This window comes from Gopherus evgoodei, chromosome 7 (genome assembly GCF_007399415.2).
Source record: "Gopherus evgoodei ecotype Sinaloan lineage chromosome 7, rGopEvg1_v1.p, whole genome shotgun sequence".
NCBI lineage: Eukaryota > Metazoa > Chordata > Testudines > Testudinidae > Gopherus > Gopherus evgoodei.
In genome coordinates this window covers 76022026-76036896 of record NC_044328.1, presented here as the reverse complement: position 1 = coordinate 76036896, position 14871 = coordinate 76022026, and positions in this window count along the sequence as shown.

The window sequence follows — 14871 nt, the reverse complement described above, 5'->3', positions numbered from 1 at the left end:
CTTCCTTCAGTTCTGCATTTGTGCCTTCATGGTTACCAGAGGGCAGTTGGTCAGGGAAAACACTCTTCGTACAGGTCTTCAGAATGATCAGCCTATATGTCTATTGTTTTGTTACTGGGGTATCTGGGAGCCCTCGTCATGGACCAAGACCCCATTGTGCTAGATGCTGTTGACTGTTTCCATACAGTAGCTTTTCTCTGGCACCAGAATGTGAGCAGGAGTGGTACAATCAGCTGCAAGTCAGCTGTCTGTTGAATCACACTGCTACTGTGCATTTGGGGAAGAATTCAGGGTGATGGAAACAGGTGTTCAGAAACAAAGTAGGCATTAGGAATTGAAATGAGGTGAGAAGTGATGCTGGTAACTGAACTGACAGCTGAAAAGTTCTGAAGTCAGACCTGTCATTGAGCAAATGCCTTACTTGCCTGGTCATTGCTAAAAATTAGCACACCGCATGTGATTCAAAGAAGACTCCAGTATGAATTTTTGAAGTTAAAATGAGCAAGAGGAGCATTGCATGGGCTTCTTCCTTTTGTTAGTCCTAAGATTATAATGCTGACTAGATTCTGTAAATTGGAAACTTCTCATGTTCCCTAGAAATTCTATTTCAATGCCCAACAGACTTTCAGTTGGAGGAACTGTAATGCTGTCTGATTTGCATCTGATTGCAAACCTGACTTTTCTCTAGGGTCAACCAATAATGTTTCCTCTGCAGGGCTGTTTAGGTGTGCTGGGAACGGCTTGTCTAATGAGACTTCTGCCAAAAAATACATTTGTCATTTTATTGCATTAGAATGTAAATGTAGTTCAAGAGGAACATTGAAGCTAGTGTTGCATTGACTCCATCTGTGTTAGATTTGTCAGATACAAATTCTGAAATGGGATGCAAATTACAAATCTGGCTTTTAAAGGCGGCCTGTAAAGAATTTTTAAACTGGTCTTGTCCTCTCTGCTTCTGTATACTTGACAAAGGCCTGTAGAAGGTCATTGTTTTGGTAGAGGATTGCTGAATGGTCTCCAGGATTTTTGTTGTGCTCTGACATCTTAATTAAAAACATAAGATGGATGAATGTTGAATCTGTAACAAAGGCTTCCTTATTCCAAAGTGTGTTAGTTACTGAAGTTAAATTTTAAAACCAAAGCCAAGTTTTTTACAAATCTGAACAAAAATCCATTTTCCCTCTTGTTTGCTCAAGGTGCACACTTTTAGCTCTTGTGATGTTACAGTTTTACTAGTTCTCCAATCACCATAATCTCCCAAGATAACCTGAATTTCTAATGTAAGAAAACAAGCTGGTGGGGAGGGGGGGAACCTTTTAAACCTTTTTTTAATCATCATGAAGCAAAAAAAGGATCCTTTTTTTTTCCTTTTTGCACTTCACTGTGATATATAACAATGCTGAAATAAGCTTGATTTCTCCGATAGTGCTTTACAGGTTGAAATAACTAAAACCAACAGTTTTTCATAAATGGAGCACTATACACAACACAATTAAAATGCAGCATTCTCAAAATGAAAAGGTAAGAAAGTAGTAACACTTTGAGATAACTACAGTATACATGCACTTCAAAATTTTAGAATGGTAATAGACACCTTAAAACTGGATGTAGGATTGGCTAATTACATATTAAAAGCAACTGCCTTTGTGGGCTGTATTCATGTGGTGCAGGGGGTGAGAGGAGACCCTTACCAGTGAGAGGCTGTATTGCTGAGTGGAGTTCCTAGAGAAGAGAGCCCAAATAATGTATGGGGACAGCTGGCCATAGAACTTAATGCCATATCATTAAGTGGAGATGGAAAATTAATTATCCAGCAGTTCCATTCATGCTTATACTCGGCTTTTTTTGTAGGTTACTCGGTAACTTTTTCCTAAACTCTACTCCTTGGTTTTTCTAGTGATGGATTTTCTGTCCATATTTTCTAACCAATTTCAGAATGGCACTTTTTGTGTGGCTGTTGATCTTCTGTTCAAATAAAGCCATGCATTACCACAAATGTAGTGATAATTAGTTAGACTTTTGCCTCCTTCACTGTGCATCTAGAAAGAAAATTTACACAACTCCTAGGAAGCAGAGGAGAGGTAGTGATACTTGCAGAACTTGTAAAATGTGCAGAACGCATGCTTAGATGTCTGGACAGTTGAAATTTCTTCAAACAAAACTTGAGGCATGGATACGCTTTCAGATGTAGCGCGCGATGAGTTAAACCAGCCCTCGGAGAGCACAGTAGGGAAAGCGCTGCAGTGTGTTTACACTGCCAGCTGCAAGCACACTGGCGTGGCCACATTTGTGGCACTTGCAGTGGCAATGGGAGCAGTGCAGCACCTCTTCCAATTCTGGCGCTGTGGCTTGTAGGAAGAGGGCGGCGGGGGGGCATTCTGGGTCCTGTCCCATTGCCTTGTGATGCATGGCTTCGCATTCCAGCAATCCCTGTGATTCTGGGCACATTTGGTGCCATCTTTCAGCATTTTTTGTACTGTGCTGTCTTCCCTTTCGGTCTGTGGGAATGGATCCTGAACTGCTGAGGAATATGCTGATGGGTCTTGCCAGCACGTCATGAATGGCAATCGAATTACTCCTTGAGCTTCAAACTGACAGTGAGGAGTCCGACGATGATGTTGACTCGCATAATGCTTACAACACGAGATTGTTTGTGGCATTCACGGACATGCTCACTACAGTGGAACACTGCTTTTAGGCTCTCGCAACAAGCGCTGGGTGGTGGGATCACATCGTCATGAAAGTCTGGGATGATGAGCAATGGCTGCAGAACTTTTGCATGAGAAGAGCAGTTTTCATGGGACTGTGTGCTGAGCTTGCCCCCACACTGTGGCTCAAGGACACAAGTTGAGAGCTGCCTGCAGGTGGCTATTGCAGTCTGGAAGCTGGCAACTCCAGACAGCTACTGATCGGTTGCTAACCAGTTTGGAGTGGGAAAGTCGAACATTGGAATAGTGTTGATGCAAGTTTGCAGGGCCATTAATTGCATCCTGCTCAGAAGAACCATGGCTCTGGGTAATGTGCATGACATTGTGGCTGGCTTTGCACAAATGGATTTCCCTAACTGCAGAGGGGCGATATATGCATCCCATCTTCCAATTTTTGGCACCAGCCCACCTAGCCTCAGAGTACATAAATTGGAAGGGGTATTCCTCTATGGTTCTCCCGGCGCTTGTGGATCACTGTGGGTGTTTCATTGACATTAACGCAGGCTGGCCCAGAAAGGTGCATGATGCACACATCTTTTGGAACACTGGCCTGTTGAGGAAGCTGCAAGCCAGGCCTTTCTTCCCAGACTGGAAGATCACCATAGGGGAAGTCAAAATGCCCATTGTGATCCTTGGAGACCCTGCTTATCCTTTAATACCGTGGCTCATGAAACCCTACACAGGGAGCCTTTACGGCAGCAAGGAGTGGTTCAGCAACAGCCTGAGTTGGTGCAGAATGACTGCTCTGTGCTTTGGTGCTGGTGATCCACATTCTGCTAGTGGACCCTCCTTTCACTCGCCTGCCACTCCTGCACTTTCTGATTTTCATTAAGGGACTGCTGCATTACTTCATGCAGCATGTTGTCTTGGCTTCTACGTGGCCACTTCCTGATTCTTTGGAGTCTTTCAGCCATTGATAACAAAGATGGCTGGGATCCTAAGCTTGCATCTGTAAAACCAAACTGCAACACTTAAGAGGCAGCATTGTTGACACCAGACAGAGCAATGATTTGGCTGTACTTAAAGGCAAGCACAGTCTACACAATAGCAGGAAAAAACCTGTCCCAAAGCGAGTGCGCATAACCCACAGGAGCCCCAAAATGGTGAGTAAACAAAGGGGCAAGGGGGACTGACTGTTTTACATCCATACTGTCCTCTGAGGTTCTGTGCCCTGGGGAGAGCCAACAGCTGCAGGGGGCCCCCGTACTGAACACTGTCCCCACATTTTCCACAGCATGAGTTTTTGGCCTGGCAGATATCTTGCTGTTGACGGTGACCTGTGAAGCAAGGGAGGGTTATCTTCTACAATGCAGCTTCCACTCTGGCCCATATGCAGCTTGCCTGTGTGCAGCAATGGTCTCCCATGCCCATCACTGCACACTGGCATGGACAAGTTAGCCTAACTGGGACAAGGACCACAGTGGGCTCCAGGAAGCCTGTGCAAGCACATTGCCCAAGTTCTGGCTGAAACCTTTGAAGAGATCACTGAGGCTGTTTACCATGATGTGAGAGAGCACGTCGATGCCCCATTCTGCATCTAGGCATGCATGCAGCCCTAACACTCCTCGCCCGAAGAGCCTGCACTGACTAACTTCCTTCCCAAAGAAAAGCAGCTTACCAGGCACCTCCTCTGGTGTTTGTTCTTCCCCAAGCACCATCTGCTGCAACTGGCTACCTTCTTTCTGGCTTGAAAACAGCTCCTGGCTGCATGCATCTAGGGATGTTGGGCTGTCTCCCTCCTCCTCCTCCTCAACACCTTTGCTCCCGCTTTACTCCACAGCCCAGTTCAACAAGGCAGGAGAAGTGTCCATGGTGGTCTTCAGAGTGGAGGTGGGGTCACCCCTAAGTATTGCGTCCAGCTCTCTGTAGAAACGGCAGGTCGCGAGGGCAGCACCAGAGCAGCGGTTTGCCTTGCAGGCTTTGAAGTAGGTGTTCCACAGCTCCTTCACTTTAACACTGCACTGCAGTGCGTCCCGGTCATGGCCCCTCTCCATCATGTCCCTTGATATCTGCCTGAAGGTGTTGTAATTCCTACAGCTGGAGAACAGTTGGGACTGGACAGCTTCCTTCCCCCCCCCCAAACACTCGTGAGCTCCAGCACCTTGCCATTGTTCCATACTGGGGATTGCCTGGCACATGGAGGCATGGTCACCTGGAAGGATTTGCTGAGAGCACTCCACGCTTTGCTGAGCAAACAGGAAGGGGATTTTAAAAATTCCCAGGGGATTTTAAAAATTCCCAGAGAATTTAAAGGGTGGGTCTGATGCTTGGTCACCTGAGGGCAGGGCAGTAGAGTTCAAAGTGATGACCAGAGTGGCTAGAATAGGCATTGTGGGACACTTCTGGAGGCCCATCAGAGCTCTGTAAAGTGCCAATGTAGACAGTGCGCCAAGGCTGGGAGCCTTGCTCCCAGCACTGGTAGCTAGACCCCTCATGAAAGTGGTGTGTGTGTGTGTGTGTGTGTGTGGTGGGTTTTTTTGTTTTTTTGATAGCGCTGGGATAGAGCTCTCCCAGTGCTATTCTGTGACTGCACAGCAACGTTAAAGCACTCTCCTGGCAGTGCTTTAACGTAGCTAGTGAAGACATACTTTAAGGAGCAGAGAAGAGCTGAGCCCAGGCTGAGAAGGTATCTGGCCTGTGAAATAAATATCTGAAGATTTAAGCTGCAAGCAAGAGTGGCTTGCCTTCAAGAAACTGCAATCTGCCTAAAACAACATTTAGGGTGGGAAATTATTACTTGTAACCAGTTTATTTAGTATATTAAGCTTAGCTTGGTGTGTGCTTCATTTGCTAGGTAATCTGCTTTGATCTGTTTGCCATCTCTTATAATCACTTAAAATCAATCTTTTGTAGTTAATAAACATGTTTTTCTCCTCTCTGAAACCAGTTTCTGGAACTCATAACTGGGAGGATGGGGAAAGCTGTGCATATCTTCTTCCATATTGAGGGAGCGAATGCTATGAGCTTACTTTGTTCCATTCTCTGCAGTGCAAGACAATAAGAGTTTTGGGTTTGCATTCCAGAGGGGGTGTGCACTTAAGTGCTGGGCAATCCCTGAGCTGAGTCTTCCCATGCAGAACTGATTTCAGTGTCTGTCTTTCTGCAGCTGGGTGTGTCCCTACCTGTGTGTGTGCTGGAGGAGACTTGAGGGCCTAGCTCAGAAGGACTGTGTAAGGGGGAACAAACAGGCTTAGCAGTACTCCAGTACATCAAGTAGCACCCCGGAAGGAGGGCAACCTGTCACAACTAGCTTTTGTTTTATGTCTTTAACCAGTTATCAATCCATGAGAGGACCTTCGCTCTTATCCCACGACAGCTTATTTTCTTAAGAGTCTTTGGTGAGGTACCTTGTCAAAGGCTTTCTGAAAATATAAATACACTATATCCTCTAGATCCCCCTTGCCCACATGCTTGTTGACCCTCTCAAAGAATTATAGTAGATTGGTGACGCATGATTTTCCCTTTACAAAAACCATCTTCACTCTTCCCCAACAAATTGTGTTCATCTAGGTGTCTAATTCTGTTTTCTGTAGTTTCAGCCAATTTGCCCAGTACTGAAGTCAGGCTTACCAACCTCTGTAATTGCTGGGATCACTTCTGGAGCCTTTTTAAAAAATTGGTATCACAATAGCTATCCTCCAGTCATCCAGTACAGAAGCTGATTTAAATGATAGGTTACAAACCATAGTTCTGCAATTTCACATTTGAGTTCTTCAGAACTCTTGGGTGAATACCATGTGGTCCTGGTGATGTATTACTGTTTAATTTATCAATTTGTTCCAAAACCACCTCTAATGACACCTCAATCTGGGACAGTTCCTCAGATTTGTCATCTAAAAAGAATGGCTCAGGTTTGGGAATCTCCTTCACATCCTTTAGCTGTGAAAACCAATGCAAAGAATTCATCTAATTTCTCTGCAATGGCCTTATTGTCCTTGAGTGCTCCTTGAGCATCTCGATCGTCCAGTGGGTGGTTGTTAGGCTTACCATTTCTGATGTACTTAAAACATTTTCTTGCAATTACTTTCTGAGTCTTTGGCTAGCTGTTCTTCAGATTCTTTTTTGCCCTTCCTAATTATATTTTTACACTTTACTTGCCAGAGTTTGTGCTCCTTTCTATTTTCCTCACTAGGATTTAACTTCTACATTTTAAAAGATGCCTTCTTTCCTCTAGCTGCTTCTTTTACTTTGTTTAGCCACAGTGGCACTTTTTGGGTTCTCTTACTATGTTTTTTTTAAATTGGGGTATAAATTTAAGTTGAGCATCTAGTAAGGTGTCTTTAAAAAGTTTCCATATAGCTTGCAGGTATTTCTCTTTTGGTACTGTATCTTTTTTTAAATTTCTGTTTCATTAACTTCTTTATTTTTGTGTAATCCCCCTTTCTGAAATTAAATGCTACTATGTTGGGCTGCTATGGTGTTTTCCCTGCCACGAGAACGTTAATCTTAATTATATTATGGTCACTATTACTAGCTATATTCACCTCTTTGAACAGATCCTGTGCTCCACTTAGGACTAAATCAAGAATTGCCTCTCCTCTTCTGGGTTCCAGGACTAGCTGCTCAAAGAAGCAGTCATTTAAGGTGTCAGAAACTTTCTCTGCATCCTGTCCTGAAGTGACATGTTCCCAGTCAATATGAGGATAGTTGAAATCCTGCATTATTATTGAGGTTTTTTTTTATTTTTATAGCCTCTAATCTCCCTGAGCATTTCATAGTCACTTATCACCATCCCCGTCAAGTGGTTGGTAATATATCCCTACTACTATATTCTTATCAGAGTATGGAATTACTATCCTTAGAGATTCTGTGGTACAGTTTGGTTCATTTAAGATTTTTACTTCATTTGATTTTATGCTTTTTCACATATAGTGCCACTCCCTCACCAGCACGACCTGTTTTGTTCCTTCTGAAATATTTTGTAGCCTGATATTACTGCTTCCCATTTATTATCCTCATTCCACCAAGTTTCTGTAATGTCTATTATATCAATATCCATCTTATTATTTAGAATTTTAGGTTTTGTATATAAGCACTTTAAAAAGTTGTCACTTCTTAGCTGTCTGCAATTAAATGATAGGACTCTTTTTTTTTTTTTTTTTTTTTCAGTTGACTGTTTCTCATCAGATCCCTATCTGTATTTTATCATTGTCCATCCTCTCCTCCTTACTAGGACACAGAGAATCTCCATTAATAGATCCTCCCCTAAGGAATGTCTCTGGCTGAAGCATGTGTTCCTCCACACCTGTCAGCTTTCCCTCAGCTCTACAATTTTTGTAATTTTAAGTGCCAGCAATCTGGTTCCATTTTGGTTTAGACAGACTTCACCCTTTCCCAAAAGTTTCCTCAGTTCCTAAAAACCTAACCCCCTCCTCCCTACACCATCATCTCATCCATGCATTGAGACCTTGTAGTTCTGCCTGCAACTGTATTACATGAATTATCTCCCAGCCATTCGTGAACCATCAAGAGGGAGGCTCCAGCCAATTTCCCCTAGCTTGTCAGAACTGTACTGTCTTACACTGGTCAGAAGCCTGGCCAGTTTACGTCATTAAGTAATTCACCATTCTCTGTGTGGAATGGACACGTCCTAGCCTTTGTAAACTGAGCTGAGATTTCCCAAGCACATCAGCCAAAAGACACCGTTTTAGGTAAAACATAAAATAGGTTTATTCACTTCAAATTTATTTTTCTGTAATTATAAATAGCAGCCATAGAGATCAGAGTTGGTAATTTAAGAAACAAAAATAAATTTGCTAAGTTCTACAAACTAAGCAGGATTTGAATCAAACAATGTCTCACCCTGACAGATGGTATAAGCAGGTTACAGATTCTCAATACACAAACTGGACTCCATTTCCAGCCTGGGACTGCCCTTCCCTACTTCAAAGTCTTTGTCCTCCAGGTGCTGAGTTGGAGGAGGGAGGGGGAAAGAGGCCAAGTGATGACATCACTGCCCTTCTCTTATATTTTCTTCCAGCTGTGAAGATCCTTCCTGTAACATGGGGGTTAGGGGCAGTCCGCATTAGTCAAGCAGTCTCCGTTGCCTATGCCTGTGCACTCTGAGAAGTTTTTGGGATGGCTGTTGGGAGAGTGGATTCCCTTTAATGGGCCATCAGCACATAACTGGCTGGTCCTTTGCTGCAATTGAAAGGTTGACCATGGGTGTTTCCCAGCCTCACAATGTATTTCAGTAACACATATAGCAATGCTTCATAACTCCACATACAATGATAGCACATACAATCAAAGAGGATATTAATGTTCAACAAATCAAGACTTTTAAAATGATACCTTACATGGCATACTTTGTACAAAACACAATTATATGATAGTGGTGAATATGGGGGTTCCAGGGTGCTACTTTAAGGTACAACGGGTCACGCTCTCTCCCTTTAAAAAAAAATTCTGCTTGTTTTAAAACAAACAACCTCCCTACCTGCAAACCTTGGAAACATGAGGCATGTAGGGTCTTGGACTTCCCTGGCTGTGCAAGTAGCTCAGGTAAGTATTTTCCTTTAACAAAGAAATCTTTTGATCCAAATGCAAATACAATAGTCCCTAAATAGGGGAGGGATAGCTTTTAAGATCCCTTCCAACCCTGATATTCAATGATAGATAAGGATTAACAAGAAACAGCTTTTAAATTGTCCAAGCTAAGCCCTTCTTTAAATGCTCAACTTCTATTCTCTTGTAATGCCATAACTCTAGTTCTCCCATCCCCTCAGAATCTTTCACAATAGATGAGATGTGTATGTCTAATGTGTGTTTTTAAAAAAAAAAAAAAAAAATTGAGCCCTTTTTCTCCTTTGAAGGCCCTATTAAGGGTGCATGGACAGCTGTAACTGACTGCTTCACTTGGGTACCCAGAAAGTTCTCTAAACATGTTGTAACGGACTTTAAGATAATTCATTTCACAGGGAACTGTAGACTTTTCACATACACGCGCACATCCACTTTCACCTGAGCAGGAAGTTAGTCGGAGTCCAGGTTAGCTGAAATGAGGTCATGCTATGGGCCTAAAAATAGTAGGGTTTGGGCTGGCGCCTGGATTCTGAATCCCAGTGAGCAGAGTGGGTCTCAGATCCTGAGCAGGAAAGTCTACATTGTTATTTTTAGCCCTGTAGTGTGAGCACCATGAGTCCAGTCAATTGACCTGGGCTCTGAGGGAATGTCTACACTGCAGTTAAACAGCTGGGACTGGTCCATTCCAGCTGATTCAGACAAAGGTGGCTGTTTAAGGGTGTAGACATTTGGGTTTAGGCTGGAGCCCAGAGTCTAAGACCCTGCATAGTGGGAGGGTGCCAGAGCTCAGGCTACAGCCCAAGCCCAAACATCTACACTGCAATTTAACAGCCGCTTAGCCCAAGACAGCAGGCACAAACCAGCTTCCTGTTTGTAATTGCAGTGTAGACATACCCTAAGACATGCTGCCATATTATTTTTTTTGTAGTCTAGATGTACCCAGAGATGGGCTGTCAATACTTGAACTGCTATTCTCATAAATTCTGTCTTGGTCAGAGCTGATCTTTCTGGCTACTGTGTTGCCATGAAGACTCTCTGAACACATGACAGTTGAGCACCTGTTCTCCTGCAGGTATTTAACCATGTTGAAATGAGAACTCATTGTCATATCTAGTATCAACTGTATGTAACAATCTATTCCCCCCCGGGTATACTGTGTGCTTGGCAGAGAGCTGAAGGTGTGTGTAAAATATTTCACCTTCTGGCTGCCTGTGACCAGGTTCCTCCCAGGCATATATTCCAATGAGTCAATCTTTGCTAAAGCAACAGCTTGTGATTGAAGCAGCCCCTTCTAGTACAAATCAATATTAAAAGCATTTGTTAGCCCTATTGTCTCTGCAGAGTCCGTGCATGATAACTCTTGGCAATCTGCTATTCAGCAAGGGTGCAGGTGCTACTGTGTCTGCTGTTTTTAAATCCTTGAAGTTCAAGACTGCTTGTGAACCTCTTTTAGAGCCAGTGCACTGGGAAACTGAAAAAAGACTGGCATTGCTTTGTGTTCACACCAAACATGGTCTGTACTGATTTATCAGAATTAGCAATTGCTGTGGATCTTTAGTATATAACAAGGATAATGTGTGTTTTCTTTAATTGCAGGCTGGGGGTTAGTAATGAAACTCCAGCACTTTCTAGCAGCTCAAAGCTTCTACAGCAGAAATGTGCTGCGGTGTGCATAGGGCCATGCAAATTCTGTCTCAAGAGAACTGATGTTGATTACTTTTCTGTACTCTGTTCTACTGTTGTCAGAGGCGGATTTACAGTAAAACACAGGGAACCCTGGCACAGGGCCCCTCAACAACAGGGGACCCCAGGGCTTGGCAGAGGCTGGGGCAAAAGCTTGGTCCTGACAGCTCCTAGGGCTCCTGCTGCAGGCTCCACCCCCACCAGCAGCCATGCTCCCCCCCTCCTTCCCTGAGCATGCCACATTCCCGCCCCTGCCCCTGCCCCTTCCCCTCCCTCCCAGTGCTTCCCCCACCACCAAACAGCTGTTTGCCTGTGCTCAGGTGGCTTTAGGGGTGGGGATGCAGTACGCTCAGGGGGAGGAGGTGGAGAAGAAGCGGGGATGGGGCCTTGGGAAACAGGGTGGAATTGGGGCAGGGCAGAGTAAAGGTGGGGCCTTGCACTCCCCCTTCACATACCCCCCCCCAGCCCCTTGGTGGGAGCCACTCATGGCAGGGGACTGGGGTGGGGCACAGGGCTGGGAGCAGCCCCAGCCCCCTGCACTGACTCCTGCATCCCCCCTCACATACGCCCAGCCCCCTGCCCTCCCTGACTCCTGCATCCCCACACATCCTCACCCCCACTCTGAGCACCAAATGGGAGCTCCTGCACCCCTAGCCCCCACATTCCCACCTGTACCCCTCACACCAAATGGGAGATGGCCCAGGTAAGCACTCCATACCCCAACCCTGAGCCTCCTCCTGCACCCTAACTCCTAGCCAGACCCTGCATCCCAACCCCCAGCCTGCTCCTGCACCCTAACTTCCTCCCAGCCCCTTCACCCCCAGTCCTGAGCCCCCTCCCACACCCTAAGTCCTGGCCAGACCCTGCACCTCAACATTTTTTTACATGTTTTTATGAAGTGCTCTTATCCAAAGTGCTTTACAATAGTTAATGGTACAAACAATATTTGGAAAGATCATTAAGTGGTCCGCCGAGACCCTCAGCAATTTTTCAAGTGGTCTGTGGAAAAATAAGAGTACAAAAACAATCAAGGTACCTCACTTTACTTTCATTTACTTCCTATTACTTATAGGAGGAGGATGAAGGAAAAAAAAATGAAAAACAGGTTGGGGAGAAAGAAGACAATGTTCTTTTTCTTGGTGGGTCCCAAAAAGGGGCCCCCAAAATGAAGCTGAGCACAGGGCCCCACTAACTCTAAATCCACCACTGACTGTAGTTCTTTGAGTGATGCTTGGCAGAGTTGGTTATTCTAATCAGAAGGTGCTCCCTGACTATTTGCTTAATATATTGCTTATCAGATTTTTGCATGACCACTGTGGAGTGGCCTTTTGCTACATCGCTCAAAGCAACTGTAGTGCTGATGACTGCTCATGTGAGATTAGAATAAAAAATTGAGGAAAAATTTGAAGACTATGCTACTTCTAGATGTGTGTGCTTAAACAAAGTAAAAATAGAGGCTCATGTTAAAACTTGCCTGTCTATATGGCTGTACTTCAAATGGTGAGACCAATTATAAAATCAGGCAAACAGTTGCAATGACTTGTCACATTCTTAGCTGCCATCTAACTTGCTTACCAGAGGTGCCTAATCTGCTGGCACTATTAAGACAAGCATTATTTCTATTGAAACTTTTACAAATTATAAAATGTTTCTCACATATTGAGCATAAGCTAATGTAGGTTTGAATTAAAAATAAAGTAAATATTTTCCTCAAAATCTGAAGTGAGAGAAAGTTTTATGAACTAAATCTGTATTTGGTATCTATAAAAAAAACTGCAGCTAAATGTCAGAGTTCAAATTCTAGCAATATATCTGAGCAAGTCATCTTATTCCTATCAACATACTTTACATTGTATTCATCAACGCGTAACTTAAACTGCCGTTGTGATGTTAGGTTTCTTCAGAGTTTCACTTTTTTTTTCTAGTATTGATTCATGTAAAGGTGGGGGCAGCCCCTGTGTGCCCCACTGCAGCCCAGTATGGCACTGCAGGTGTGCTCCACCTTAATTTCCCCAACTGAACCATAAATTCACTTTAACTGACCAGGCCAAGGAGACACCAACCCATATTAGCCAAATTAATAAAATGTCAGGATAGGAATCATTACAATAAAATAGTTTATCAGGCCAGAGTTCCTAAACAATGTCCACAAACCCAAGTCTGAGATTCAGGTTTGGCTTGTCTCCTGATGCTTAAGAGAGAAAACTCCACCTCAGCAGCCTGCCTACCTGGCTTCTACTCTGCTGTCTTGCTCTATGGACCCTGGCCTGTTTCTATTTACATGGCTCAGCCCCTAGGTGGGAATGGACTTCCTTGATTATCCCCACCCTGTAGGCTCTGGCCTGTGCCTTAGAGGCCTAGTACAGTTTTCCTCATACACTTCTTTCACAATTCCCCTAAATCCTGTCTGATCTTGCTACCTTTTATTTCTTTTTTCAATCATTAACACATTAAACACTAGTCCCAATAGGGCTCCTTCAGAAACCCTTTTGATTAATCTGGGTCTGATCAAATTCTTCAGTTTCTAATAAGGCTGGCAAATGATTAAAAAATAATCATGATTAATCACACAATTAAAAAGATTAATTGCGCAGTTAAACAATAGAATGCCATTTATTTAAATATTTTGGATGTTTTCTACATACACTGTATTGTAATTGAAATCAATATAACAAAGTGTACAGTGCTTACTTTATATTAATTTTTAATTACAAATATTTGCACTGTAATAAAAACCAAAATAGTATTTCAGTTCACCTAATACAAGTACTGTAGTGCAATCTCTTTATCATGAAAGTTGAACTTACAAATGTAGAATTATGTACAAAAAAGCTACTCAAAAATATAACAGTGTAAAACTTTAGAGCCTACAAGTCCACTCAGTCCTACTTCTTGTTCAGACAATTGCGAAAACAAACAAGTTTATTTACATATACATATATGCTGCCCGCTTCTTGTTTACAATGTCACCTGAAAGTGAGAACAGGTGTTTGCAAGGCACTTTTCTAACCGGCATTGCAAGGTATTTATGTGCCAGATATGCCAAACATTTGTATGCCCCTTGTGCTTTGGACACCATTTCAGAGGACAGTTATGTAACAAAAAAAAATCTACATTTGTAAATTGCACTTGCACTATAAAGAGATTGCACTACAGTACTTGTATGAAGTGAATTGAAAAATACTTTCATCTATCATTTTTATAGTGCAAATATTTGTAATAAAAAAGAATGATATAAAGTAAACACTGTACACTTTGTATTGTAATTGAAGTCAATATATTTGAAAATGTAGAAAAACACCCCAAAATATTTAATACATTTAAATTGATATTCTATTATTAACAGTGAAATTCAAACTGTGATTAATCGTGATTAATTTTTTAAATCATAATTAATTTTTGAATTAATCACGTGAGTTAACTGCGATTAATTGACAGCCCCAGTTTCTAAATATTTGCCATTGAGGTTGCTTGTCACCTCTGAAAATCAGGTCAATAGAGATCTTTTTAAAGGAAGGGAAGAGTGTTTTGTTGCTGGATTTTTTGTTAGTTTAAAGCAAAGTACCCTCATGTCTGGCTTTCTTCTGCTCCCTGCAGCTAGCTGCTGCGCAGAGCAGTCATGTTTCAGCTATAAAGCAGGTGAGATGTGAAATAACTTTGACCTATAAATGTGCAATGGGCCATGTGCAAAAAGCCACATATCTCAATGAGCTGTCTGAAAAAAACTGGTGTGCTTGTGATTAGATAATCATTGTTAGTGCTGGACGTCATGTGTGTGAAAACAAATGGACAACTGAAAAAAACCCAGTAAAAATATGAACAGTTGTACTTAATGTAAGCTTGAGCTGTGTCTTGACATGCTCCTGTCTAAATAGCACAGCAGAACCAGACCTGCTCCATGTATTGTGTTGTTCACAGAAAAGGTGAGGCTTTTATTTTTAGTGTGGCTCCACCC